Source organism: Lepidochelys kempii, chromosome 1 (genome assembly GCF_965140265.1).
Source record: "Lepidochelys kempii isolate rLepKem1 chromosome 1, rLepKem1.hap2, whole genome shotgun sequence".
Taxonomy (NCBI): Eukaryota; Metazoa; Chordata; order Testudines; family Cheloniidae; genus Lepidochelys; species Lepidochelys kempii.
Window position 1 is genome coordinate 174,395,473 of NC_133256.1, and position 13,428 is coordinate 174,408,900.

The following is a 13,428-nucleotide window of genomic DNA, read 5'->3' on the forward strand; positions in this document are numbered from 1 at the left end:
CTTGATGATTGTGATTTTCCCCAAGCATTTCTTAAGAAATGATCACTAAATGCTAGAAGGGCAGTCTGCAGCCTACAGCATCCATAAACAAATAAAAGCACTCACTCCACCAACCCTCCCCCCCCCCCGCCCACCACCACCACCAGCCCTCAGCTAACTGTAACATTCAGGCAAAATTTCATTCCGTGGCGTCAGTCAGGGCAGGTTACCAAAAGGCCCCCTTTTTTAAGGGAAATCCCTTATAGACACCTGTGACCGGCTGACTTCTAACAAGTCAATATAGCAGCCCTTTAGCCTGTATTTCAGAAAAAAACTGTACACAGGTGTGACACATACAAAATTATGGGAGATGCTATAATTTAAAAATAGTTTTGCCCCGTGTTTTTCCACACAGCTCCCCTAGATTTACTTAAAACAGAACTGGTCAACCTAAGCTGCCAAATGGGCAGCTGTGTTATATGTATATACACACAGACTATAGACACATTACATCCCTACAGTTTGATGAGCCCTCCTGTTGGAAATATAAGTGGAAGGGCAATTACTTCTAGTCGGGGGCGGGGGGAGGGGGAAGAGGCAGTGCTACAGTGTTAGCCACAAAATGGCTGCAAGCAGCCATTTTCCATTCCAGGCATGCCAAGTTTTGATGCACTAAACGTCCCCGCTTCCTTTGCCACACAGACCAAGACAGACAGACTCTGTGCATTGTGTGAGCAAGTATAAGACAACTCAGCACAAGCATTAGGCACTGACTAGCCTGTCTGATCACCTGAAGTGCTGTGCAAATAGTCTGCTTCCAGGGAACATCCAAGAAGCAGGCCTGCATACCCGCTACAGGATTAGCTTGTCTGTGGATAAACAAAGGCCTTCAAGTTTCCAGGGCTGTCAATCCAACACTTTTAATGAGCAGTAAATTTGGTTTAAAATAAAAGAATACTGCTAAAGCTGAACATTCATTCAAGCCAAGGTTATCTAGTGTAGTGAGTGCCCTTGAAGGTGGCACAACAGCAGGTCATTTCTGTCTCCCAAATCACAGTTTCTGAGGCTTATGTTCTACATATTATCCCCTTTTTTAATAGCCAATGACCAGGGCTACCACACCATAGCATGGAGGAAAACTAATGATAAGGGGAGCTTAGCTGCTTTATTTTTAACCCTTAGGAAGCCACACAATCAGGCAGCTAACAAGCTGGTATGAAACCACAAAGAACTGGCTAGTTACTAAAGACGTTTGGAGGAAATGGCGAGGCTGTAGTATGCTTTGGTTTGCCACAGAGAAGAAGACCAGGACATTGCTTTGGAATGAGTCCTGTCAGCCCCATCTTCCTGATGATGGGGGACACTCACTGATAACTGGCACAACATTCCTGACACAGCCTATTTCTAGTTCCTGACCCATTTCCTCAGGCTGCAAAATTAGCGGGGGGCCAGCTTATCTGGGACCTCACATCCAGAAAGTGAAAGAAGAGGCATAGAGCCAAAGCAACGGTAATAATGGGAGGCAGGGGTTAATTTAAACCTACAGTAGGGGATAGAATGCATTTTGTGGTGCTTCACGTTGATGGTTATAAAAAGGAATTTATTCTGCTGGAGAATACCACAATGGAGGAGGAGATTGCTTCTCTTAGGGAAGGGAGAAAGGCCAGCAGCTGAAGAAAAGTGCACAGCCTTCAGTTTAGATGTGCAGTGTAATGCACTGAGAATGGGGCTTATAAGAGTTAACATTGTGCTTCCATTTCATGACATCTGTTATCAGAAAACAGTGACCAACTCTTCCCATTCTTTATTTAGGAATGCCATTTTTTTCAGCATCCATTATGAATGTACTCAGAAAATAAAAGTACAGAAAAATTGGAAACCGTAGAGGACAACATGCTCAGATTTATCTCGGGACACAAAGAGATTTCTTTCACATCAGAAGTGTGATACTGTACCCTACCCTGGCAAAGGGATGTACTGTGATCCAAAAGTAACTTTTGGATTCCTTGATAACTGCTGCACTGATATTAAAATTATCACTTAAATTAGAAAAACAGACTCTCTCTTATTCATAGGAGAGATTCTGTTCATCTAATGTACCATACTGGTGATGTTTTGGGTAAAGGGATACATTAAAAAGAAAGGCATTTTGTTAGGAAGTATTGAAGTTGCAACTTAATTCCTGAACCAATCTGTTAAAGGAAATAACTACCTTAGCTAAAGTACATTTTCCTTTTATGCCCGCTTAATTTCTACTTTAAACTTTCCACTCATTGTACTCTAAGCTCTACCAGTGAATTTAAATGGGGATTCACTATATGTTTAGTGCATTCAAGAATTCTTTGTTACAGTTCCCACCCTGCTGCATTATGTGAGCTCTGCCACGGAAGTCCAGCAGTCGGTTTGTTTTCTGCTATTAAAAAAAGAAACTACTTTTTTCCACTTCTTTGAAGAAGTTGAAAGGGCTACATGTTAGAGGGGGAGGTGGTGGGGAACAGATTGTGGTGTAATCCCCAAACGCAAATTGCTGTCTAGATTAGAAACCTCCCTGAAGAAAATTTATAAATGCTAAGACTGTGCTTTTTGTGTGAGGAACACTAGAGCAATAACTTAGCCACATACTGGGTTTTGCCTACTGCTTAGGGAGCCTACTAGGTGAAAGGAATTTAATGAAGGGGGGAAAAATCTTCCAGTTGGGTCCTTGTGCTGATGCCATCCAATCCTTTCAGTACCCAGTGATTTACCAGTAGAACTATTTTGATATGTTGTGCATCACTGAAGTATTCAAATATAATTCCGAGGGAATCTATTAAAGTAAAAGCCACCAAATGGGATTTACCCATTGTCAGTATTTTTAGAGAGTCCAGGAAAAGCTTATTTAAAAGGGCGGGACATTTTACATTGTTTTCGCTTCACACCTCATCATTCGCAAGGAAAAACTATTCAGCAGAACTGTTAATTTGTTTTGCTACTTAAAAATAAATAAATGAGAAGCAAATGATTACCTCAAAGAATGACAGCCCTGTTACAATCAGTAATGGGCAGAAGTAAAACCCCAAATCTGCTTTTTTCCCCACAGGATACTTGTATTGTTCTAACCATCATTATTGTATCTACTTTATCACACAATTACAAACTAATCCTTAATTCCGAAACAAGCAGGAACAAAAATACAGATGCCAATGCTGAAAGCCTAGGAGAGAAACTTCAGTGCATAATCAACCAGATGATTTTTAAATCCCATTTATATCAGGTTAAAAATTCTTATACACATAGAATAGTTTTGTCACTGTTGATTTAAGGCATCTTATGTTCACTTAATCTCAATGCCTCCATATTCCACCTGTTACCAGGCCACTGTATGTAAAAAGTTGCTTTACATACAACTCAATATTACTAGATGAATGTATTTCATCTGATAAGGATGAATCCAGTGTTATGGAGGGCTAGAAAGATGCAGTATTTAATGAAAACTGAAGATGCCTCATTGTAAGTAACAAATGATGAAAGATATTACCAAGGGGATGTCTCCTGCAGATGCCTCGTTTAGACAAAGGGACTTTAAATGAACCTACAACCAAAATTAAGGTAGTCCCAATATTTATCTGGTGCTTGAGTAATACAATTTAGTTGACAATTGTTTATGGGATCCTACCTTTTGAATGTAAATTTGCTTTTTTCTAACAATGTTTGTCATGTCAAAAGGTTTTATATATAACAGTGAATTTGGAAAGTTGGTCTCTTTTCTGGGTTGCATAGGGAAATAGTTGAATTTCAGTGCTAAATTAAGTACTCAGTCAGGAACAGAGTATAGTCATCATATGGACAAATCAAAATGATGGCTACATTTACTGCCTACAGATATTTTTGTTGCACTGCATATTAAAGTGGTGAAAAAAGCTGTGAGTTAGCGAACCATTGCGGTGCCGATTTTCATTACCCATGTAAATGGATAACATCTTCTGTCAAACTTCATTGATATATTTCATTAGATGAATAGGAATATGCCCTGAAATGTAATAATTGTAGATGCTTGTGATATGGTTTAAGGTAGACTATCCTTTCCTCCAATTCCAACAGTTATTAACTTGGACTGCAATTCCCCAGACTCATGTAGCATTCTTCTAGACAATATTAATGGATCCTAATGTTTATAAGGTTTGGAAAGGAATCCTGACCAGTAGGTTTAACACTATATATACAAAGGTGTTAAGGACTTTCAGGTTAATGTATGGTACTGATCAAATCACACGTGGCATGAGCCATAAACACATTTTATTTTGGTATAACGTTGAAAAGTGCTGTCTATGTTGAAACAGAAATTCTGGAAAATGTGTGTCCCCCTATGAAGATTAAAAGTTAAAATATATGATTATCATGATAATAACCCAATTGTACATGGCAGACAAAAGAAAAGCTAATATTTCCCTTGCTTTTTGACTGATGTTTTTGTTGGGCTCCAGCTAAACAGCACTTTAAGTTGACAGTAAATTAGCAAACAACATGAAGGAAAAGGGGAGGAAGGAGGAAAATCATGCAGGGGTTAAGTTGTTTATGTAAAACAGTGATTTTCCTTTTTAAAATTAAAATGTACAAATAAGCTGGTGTCAGGGGCTAGGTGATCCTTCATTTCCACCGCATTGAGCAGGCTCACATCAGCAGCAGACAGCCGTTAATATATGCGTCTGGCTCAGTCTGGTCTACCAACTAGGAATTCATCGAATTGTTAATATAACTCCTTTTTTGTATGCATCACACATCATTTTCTCTCTCTCTCTCTCCGTTGCTAGAGGGTTTTTTTTTTTAAGCTGTAGCATGAGCTGATTACCCAAAATCACATATTATATAGCATTTAGAAAATATTATCCTGCAACAGAAAAGGTAACAGACACATGAATGAATACACATTATATCTTTATCGATATCTATGTGTATATGTGTGTGTATACATTTTTGATATATAAATCATAAGAACAAAAGATCTGTTTGCAGCCAAACAGCTAATAAAGCGAAGTAATACATGGTGCCAAAGTATAAATAAGACTGCATTCTATAGGCTGTCTGTGGGCTTGATCATGCCGTCTGGACATGGGCAAAAAGTCTCCCTGACCTCAATGGAAGTTTTGCCCGAGTAAAAGACTGGGCTATATATTTTTATGAAGGCTTTAACATGTGCCACAGTTCTTAGTTTGGCATTGTTTGAACAGGAAAAAAGGCTTAGTGTGCTCCAACTTTTTCCCCCTTTTCCAAGGGCCAGTGGTGAATAGGGCGGGTATACAATACCCACTATACTATCAGAGTTCAAGCAATTGCTGAAAGCCAATATTCTGCCCCCTTCATTGGATTCATGTTTTTGGTGTAACACTAAATAAGCCACACATGGTTATTTTCTGGATTCATTTGATCACCACTGTCATTTACAGAAAATATTTGGAATCTTAGTGTTATTAGTTCATGACTGAGACAGGTGAAAAATGCATCATCTAATGTCTTTTTTTTACACTTAAGGATACTTGTAAAACGAATCACAGACATGGACAAATTAGATATGAACTAATCACATTGAAGAAAATTGTGCTTATACATAAATGCACTCCAGATCTCTAATGTATACATATGCATGCACTATTTATCTGATAAATGAAGCATAATCAGGATTTGTACCTTGGAAAATGTTATGCATATTTTAAATAACATAGTTATTATATATCAGCATGTCTATACCACACACAATATATTTAGATCTCACTATATAGTTTATCAGGGCAGAATACATGTTCACCTGATCAACACCTTTAATATTGTTTTTAAAACAAGTCACAGAATCTATTATGTATAATAAAGTCAATTGCTACCAAAGTGCCTCATCAGTGCATCGCCCTGGTTTGATATTTTAGTTTTGCGTACACAGATTTAGATCTACTCTTCTCAGATTGCATAAATAGAAACCATCATAGGTCAATACACCTTTCTTTAAAAGAATTAGTAGTACATCTAGAATGGATCAAGTGTTTCCAAGTAACTCTTGAGTATTCTGAGCATGCTAGATTGATGGCTTTATGAAGAAAACAATTTCATTGTTATTAGAAACTACTGTCATCTTTGGGATAGGTAAGACTTTTTATTTTAAGTAAAGCTTTAATTGTAGTTTTAGTGACTTGATTGAAAACTATACAGAGTGTGGTTTGTTTTGAAAGAAAATAGGACAACAAAACCTTGAATTATTCTGATGTTTAATAATAATTTATTTTAACAATAGCGTTACAATGAAACACAATTCCTCCCACATATGTGGAAAAAATAAACTGCAGCCAAAATATCAGTTTCAAAATGACCAAATTGTTTAGATGCTTGCCCTAAATAAAGCATTTGTTTCAATCAGTGAAATGTGACATTAGTACACTAATAACAGGGTGCTGTACCATCTTGGGTTAGATACAAGAAATTGAAAAAAAAGTTAATCAGGACCAAACTACTTATAAAATATTAAGAAATACAGTCAAATTCTCTGTGTTCTGGTTCAGCACTTTAGGAGTGACAGACATTACAAATTAGCTGTGTCCTGGCAGATCTCATGTTGAAGTCATTGAAGTATTCAGCATATGGGGACAACACAACAGTTAGTCTGTTTTTATAAGTGAAAAGTAAAAGTGAGGGAAGAGACTAAAGTTTGAGCTTAATTCCCGGTGTCCTGTCTTCTCTGCTGAGATACAGTATGTACAAGAAAAGTATGTAGTTCTGTGGGCAAAGTGACTTCAACACAGCATTATGAATTTGACACCAGCTTTCTCTTTTCTTTCAGAGTAAGGGGTTAATACACCAAATGAGAGAATCTTTATTGTATTATTATATAGGCTAAGAGAAATAGTAACAACTACAAAGGAATCTCTGCACTGCCTTACAGGAAAAGAGAAGCAACAATTTTCTTGCACGCTCACATTATTACCCCAAAGGCAACAGGATGAATCCATTTGCTAGGCCTCACAGATCAATATATAATCTGTAAGTTTCAAAAAGTTCATTAAATATTATAGCAATACATTTGGAAATGTGTTTTGTTTTGATTATCCACCAGAAGGATCCATAATAGCAAAATTATGGTTGAAAACAGTGCATTTATCCTTCAGTATCTGATTTTTTATGTAGATATGTCATTCATTTACATTTTAATTCTAAATGTTACACGTTATCCACTACAATACAGGTTTCCAAACATACAAATTATGTAGAATCTTGATATTGTACAATACATAGCAACAATTTTTTTTTGTAGCATAAAACTAGTGCTTAACATCTGAAATAAATATTTTCCCCCAGATAAGAAAATCTCCTTTGGTTCTGTTAATATTGCAGATAAACAATCAATAAAGTCCAAAGCTGCTGGTTCCCCTCCGCCTAGGTCCCAAGAGCCTGACTTGTGATTGTTGCTAAAAAACCTCACAAGTTAGGGTCTCAGGGACTAGGAAAAGTCCGATATGATCCAGTAGAATTCGTCTTCAAATAATCTGAATCACTTAGTCGTCAAGATTACATTCAGTAAAACTTTTGTTGCTGTTGTATAAAAAACCCCACCTTTTCAAGTAGGGATTGGGAAAGATCAAATAAGTAGGCAATATAGACACATACATTCAAAACAATAATATCAGCTGATTGATCAAGACACTTCTTAGAACAGATTCCACAACTTTGGAAAAAAGGAGCACAAATAAAATGTTTACTATTCTGACTCCTGAGTAGCCATAGTATAATCCATCAGAAGGATAAGTCTATAAGTGGGTTAAAGTCTGCTTGCAGCAGATTTGTACAGTAAATGTTTTATTCTATTTCCTCTAATGCCTTAAAGAAGGATTAAATGCTTGTTAATGGGCTTCTAATTGAAATATTTCCCCATTATACCTCTACAGTAAGGTGGGCCCTAGGATATACAGCACTTTAAACCCATCCTCAGTGCAAGGATAAGTTTCGGGCATCTATTTACTTTTTGCCTCTTCCCCATATTCAACATTTAATCCCACTACAGGCTGATAGTAACAGCTTCTTCTTTTCCAAACTCAAAACTACCTTTCACTCCTTAAACTGTAGAAATTATTGACATGCAAAGATTGTCATTATTTGAGTTAAGTCACTTGAACCACCTACAACTTTTAAACATTGTTGATAGAGTAAGAAAACTGATATTTCCCAAATCATTTTGTTCTGAAGCTGAAAACTTTGAATGGCACGACCGCAATCCTGAATTAGATTCACATTCATTCTCCTCCAATCTTTAGCCTTGCTTGCGGGACGGAAAATAACATTTCTACTTTAGGGATGGATCCACGATGTTTTTTCAGAACCCAGAGCAAAAGAATCAGTGGCCATAAAGGTCCTGGCCACTGAAGTAGAATCTGGTATAGAAAATTCAGTGCTCTTCAGGAAGCGGTTCAGCTTTAAAGGGAAAAAGAGAAGGGGGGGGGGGAAGAATTAGAATATATGCTAGTAGAACAGGTGAATCATCCATTTACAAGTAAGCTGTACAGAAAGCTATGCTGAAGAAAATATTTGCTAATTGCCTTACTACCCCCTTGCCCTCCCTCACTCTTCTCTCCAAATATTATCTCAGATTTTAATACATCTTGGATTACTTTAAATATTTTGGTCAGTTATATAATGCAACATTATATAGGAGTTTTTCTTTGTCATTTGGTATGCACTATTCAAATCAGTTATGCCTTAGACACTAACTAGTTAAATGAAACAATAAAAAAAATCCAAGCATTCCCTAGATTTCATTCCATGCCTTTTTTTAAAAAAAAAACCTGAGCATGGTTTTCCAAGCAATTTTTGACCACGGCTTTCAAACCAATAATTAGAATGAAAAATCTCTCCCCTCTATAAATATGACATTAACATAATTACACCACCCCCATCACATAGACCCATCCTCCTTAGGGAATACATCTGATGCTCTGAAGATGGAAATCAGTCAGATTTTAGTTGCTCTCAAACGTACCTTTGCTTCTCACTGACTGACTCGCTTTTACCTTGCACGCACACGCACACAGCCACAGCCACACACACACACATGCGCACACACACACAGACACACACAAAAAGGCAAGGCAAAGCAGCGGATGCTGACTCAGAGCGGTTGTGTGTGGAGGGGGTGGTATCGGCTGGTATTTTCACTGCACTCATCATAAACATTAACTCACTGTCTAGCATCCACCCTCTCTCAGACCTGCTGGACTGCGGCATTTGCATGACGCTGGCATTCTAACCCTTGCAGGTCAGATGTTGGAAGGATTAAAAAAAAAGCCTCAAGGCTCTCATAAGAAATGCCTTCATTTCTTCCAAAGGGTCTCTCTTCTTATTTTTCCACCTTTCTACTTCCTCTGTTGCTGTGTCTCAGTTGTTTGACATCTTTCCGGAAGAAAATGTCTTGAGCTGCAATAAGCCAGTAGTCAGTCGGTCCTCCCCTCACCTCACACTCCTATTCCCTCCCCCTTTTTCTCCTAATCAATAAGACAGATCTCCAAATGCAGTTGTGAAAACAGGCTCTGACACACAGACTTTCATCCTCGATCCTCTGCCTCAGGAATAGCAGGCAACCCAGGCTCACACGTGATCTAGGGAGAAATAATGCCAGCAATTCTTTAACAGTCTTAGAGTTCATTCTACGCCTTCTTCAGTTTTTCCTTTGCTTGAATAAATATTGGTGCAAAGGACATAAGCTGTTGGGATCCAGAATTTTCTCCTATTTTTTGTTGAATAATGAAAATGAAAATTTCTAATTTTAATGTGAATTCAAATGATTGCTTTTTTTAAACTAGATGTACTCTCATTTGGTAGGAATTATATTATTTTAGACAAATCATTGCCAAGATCTGAATCACCAATATGGTGTTGAAATCATAAATTGCTGGATTTAAATCAATGCCTCACAAGACATTAGTCATTCTTTATTTTAGACCTCCTTATACAAAATAGCGTGTGTGTGTGTGTATGAGAGAGAGAGAGAGAGAGACAGAAGCAATATATACTACTCAATATACAGAATACTGGGCATGCGAGTACCTCATAATGCATATATATTGATTTATATATTCTGTGTAGTTTATCTAGGGTTTTTTTATGTGTGTGTGTGTGTATATATATATATATATATATATATATATATATATATATATATATATATATACTATAGTGTATAATGTATGTCTTATACATATGCTCAATACCTGTAAGTTATACACACAGTAGAAAACAAAGCTTTGTTAACTGAAATGCGGGCACATTCGTATTATAGATTATGAAAATCCATAAAGCACAGTTACGGTGTGTGTTTTTACCTTGTTCCTTTGTTTTTAAAACCAGGTACTTTCATGACATACAGCGTGATAAACTCACTAGTGTTTCCTTTTTACGTTAGCAATTATTTTACCAGACAATACCACTACACAGTGATTTGTAGTATAAAAATTATTTACAAAAGAGGGATGAGCAGCACACAATTCTCAAGCCAATTTTAAAAGCTGTCTGGTGCTATAGAAATTCTCAGCTTACCCACACAGATAGATCCCAACATGCAGTGCAACACTGCAGTACCAACTAAGGTAGCAGTTTGGCAACGTCACTGTTGCAGCAAACGTGAAGGGCATCCATTCGCAGAAAAGTTCTAGAGAAAACACTACAAACCCCCAGACTACAGAAAGCAAAAACATCATGGTAGAAAACCTAAACCCAGTTTGTACACCAACTCATGAACAATCATCATTAATAAACCAAAAGTAGACAATTTGGAAACAGTTAAGTCTGTAATCTCAGAGAGAGGCACACACCCACAGACAGAGAAAGCAAGCGAGAGAAGAACGCCAAGCATGAGACAACAAAAGCAAGACTGAAATCAGATTTGGAAAACTGAAAAAAATACAGGATTACAGCATTCAGTTTAGCATTTACTGAGCTAGAAAAAAAAATTAACACATTCACAGCATGGCTTAAAATACTTATTGCCATCAATAGTCTGATGGATGCCAGCTTCTTACTGCTATACGTACATTAGATTGGTCATCCCCTTTTAATCTCCATTTGCTCAGACCCATCCATTTTTTGCTGCTCCAGCATCTGTGCCCTTTATGCTTTTTTTCTGTATAGTTACCCACAATGCCCTGGATAAATTAATGTCATGACCTTGCTATGGCTATCACACGTGGGAAAACCTCTACTATTTTAATAATTGAACGTTTGTGTACAGCAAACTGCCTCCTGATAGCCCAGCTTTGTGGACAGCTTCCAAAAAGAAGCCCTTGCTAGCTCTGCAAATCAAAAACAACAGATGCAGATACTAGCCACATCTTTTGTTTTCCTCCTCTGTCTGTGCCATCTCACACTCTCTGCCTCTGTCTCCTCGATGGTTAAAAACATTAACCTGCTGATATTAGAAACTTTAGAGTAAAGCCATGAGGACGAGTCAAAATTTTAAATGGCTGCACATTTTGTAAATTTATGTCCAGACGGTGAGTAGGGAAAGTATCCAGGTTCAAGTGCTGAGGCTTCACCTTTGGGACCAAGGGGCACACAGACTAAATTAAATCAATAGTCGTCTGAAACGAGATGTCGTAGTCAATCAGCTCAATTACCACTGTCATAGATCTGGGCTTAAGGTCTTTCCTGATTCCACTCTTCTAATCATTAACCCTTATATAGCCTTAAATAGGAATTTATGCTTCCTGTCACCCTGCCTTCCAGATGGACCAAAGTTGAACTTAGCTTTTTCCCCTAGGCTTTAAATGATATGGGATAAGGAGTTAGGACAGCAAAAAATATTTTAAGTGTGAATATGGCAAGGTTAGAGGCATTCGTTTAAACATACCATTATGTATTTGCCATATATGATTGCTATTATGCCTCTGGGAGTGGCTGGGTGGATCAAAGAACGCTGTTTAATTAACATTCAACTCAGCTGTTTCCTTGGAGATTACAAATACAACAGGACTAGTTGAATTACACTGGAGCTGGTCACCCCTTGCTATTAATCCAATATTATAGAACTCTTCCCCGCACAACCGAGTTAGGGACCATACATTCCTAGTGAAGGAACCTCTAGGATAAACTCTTTTCAGTCCATGAATAACTGTTAGAAAGTTTTTATTTCAAGATACCTTTATATGCATACTGGAGTTGCACAAAATCTCCCTTGTCTTTTTACATTTTGCATCCACAGTTTTCTCCCACATGCAACAGCAGGAAGGCAGAGCTGTCAGTCTCAGCCACGGAAGCAGAGTCTTTTAGCTCTCATTTTACGATTCACATTTCCTGCTTATAGACAAAAATTCCATCAATGTAACGAGTTTTTCTTTTTGCAAGTACTGAAAAGATCAGAAAGCTTTATATCAAAAACATCTTAGCAAAACACGTATATCTTTCTTGTTCAAGTTTTAACATGTTGGGTGGAGGGGGGGGGGGAGCCAAAACAAATGCTACTGTATAGCGAGTATAGACCCAGAACTCCAGATTACTTAAATCTGTTATATTCCCACCAGCACACTCAAAATAATAAAATAATCCCCATTACAGGCACAATAACATCAATCTCCGTATGCATTGCCTTTGTTTCCATCCAGAACCACATCTTTTAATTGCAGGTCTGTTTTCAGTTGGAGAAGCAGGATGTGCAGCATAAGTCCGTACAGCTCTATGAATGTTACCTGACACAATATGCTCTGTACCTCAGGGTGCTGACATAGTTGAATAGAACACATTTTGGTGCTCGCTATATTTTGGGGCTGGATCGGAGGGTAGCGGTGAGGCATGAGATTGGGATAGCAGCATTCAATGGCTGTCTTGATACAAAAGGTTTAGGCAAGGAAGTCAAGGGAAGCTGTTACAAGGGAAGCTGAAGGAGCTTGGGTATGGCACTCTTGAGATACGTCTTGTAAATCAGATCACATTTTTTTGAAGCATGCTCAAGGAAACTTTCTGCAATATCATTATACAAGACATACTGTTATTGGGGATCAGTTGTCTGATTTAGTGATTCAACTGGTTTCATTTGTAGAAGCGGAAAAAATTGCCTATTTCCTTTTAGTAAGATTCATCCTAGAAAATGATTCAGTGCTTAGCCTTTTGAAGGGGACCCAAGGGACTTAGTCCTCAGTCAGGAATTACTTCATTTCTACCTTGATTTAGACATGCAGACAACATGGCCACTAATGTCTTGGGGGAAAAAAGAGCTCAGGTTCACATCCTTACAGGCACGGGCTCTATCGACAGTGGCACAAGACTCAGAAAGAAGCTAGCTACTGTCCTGTAGGGATAAAAGGGAATGTGATGCATTCGGCACCAAAATCAGACGGAGGAAGGGCACACAGACACACGGCTCAGCTTTACTTTGCAAATATAACATAGGCAGCATTTCAGACTGCGAGCATCATCCACAAGGGGACAGCATTCACATCCACAATGGAA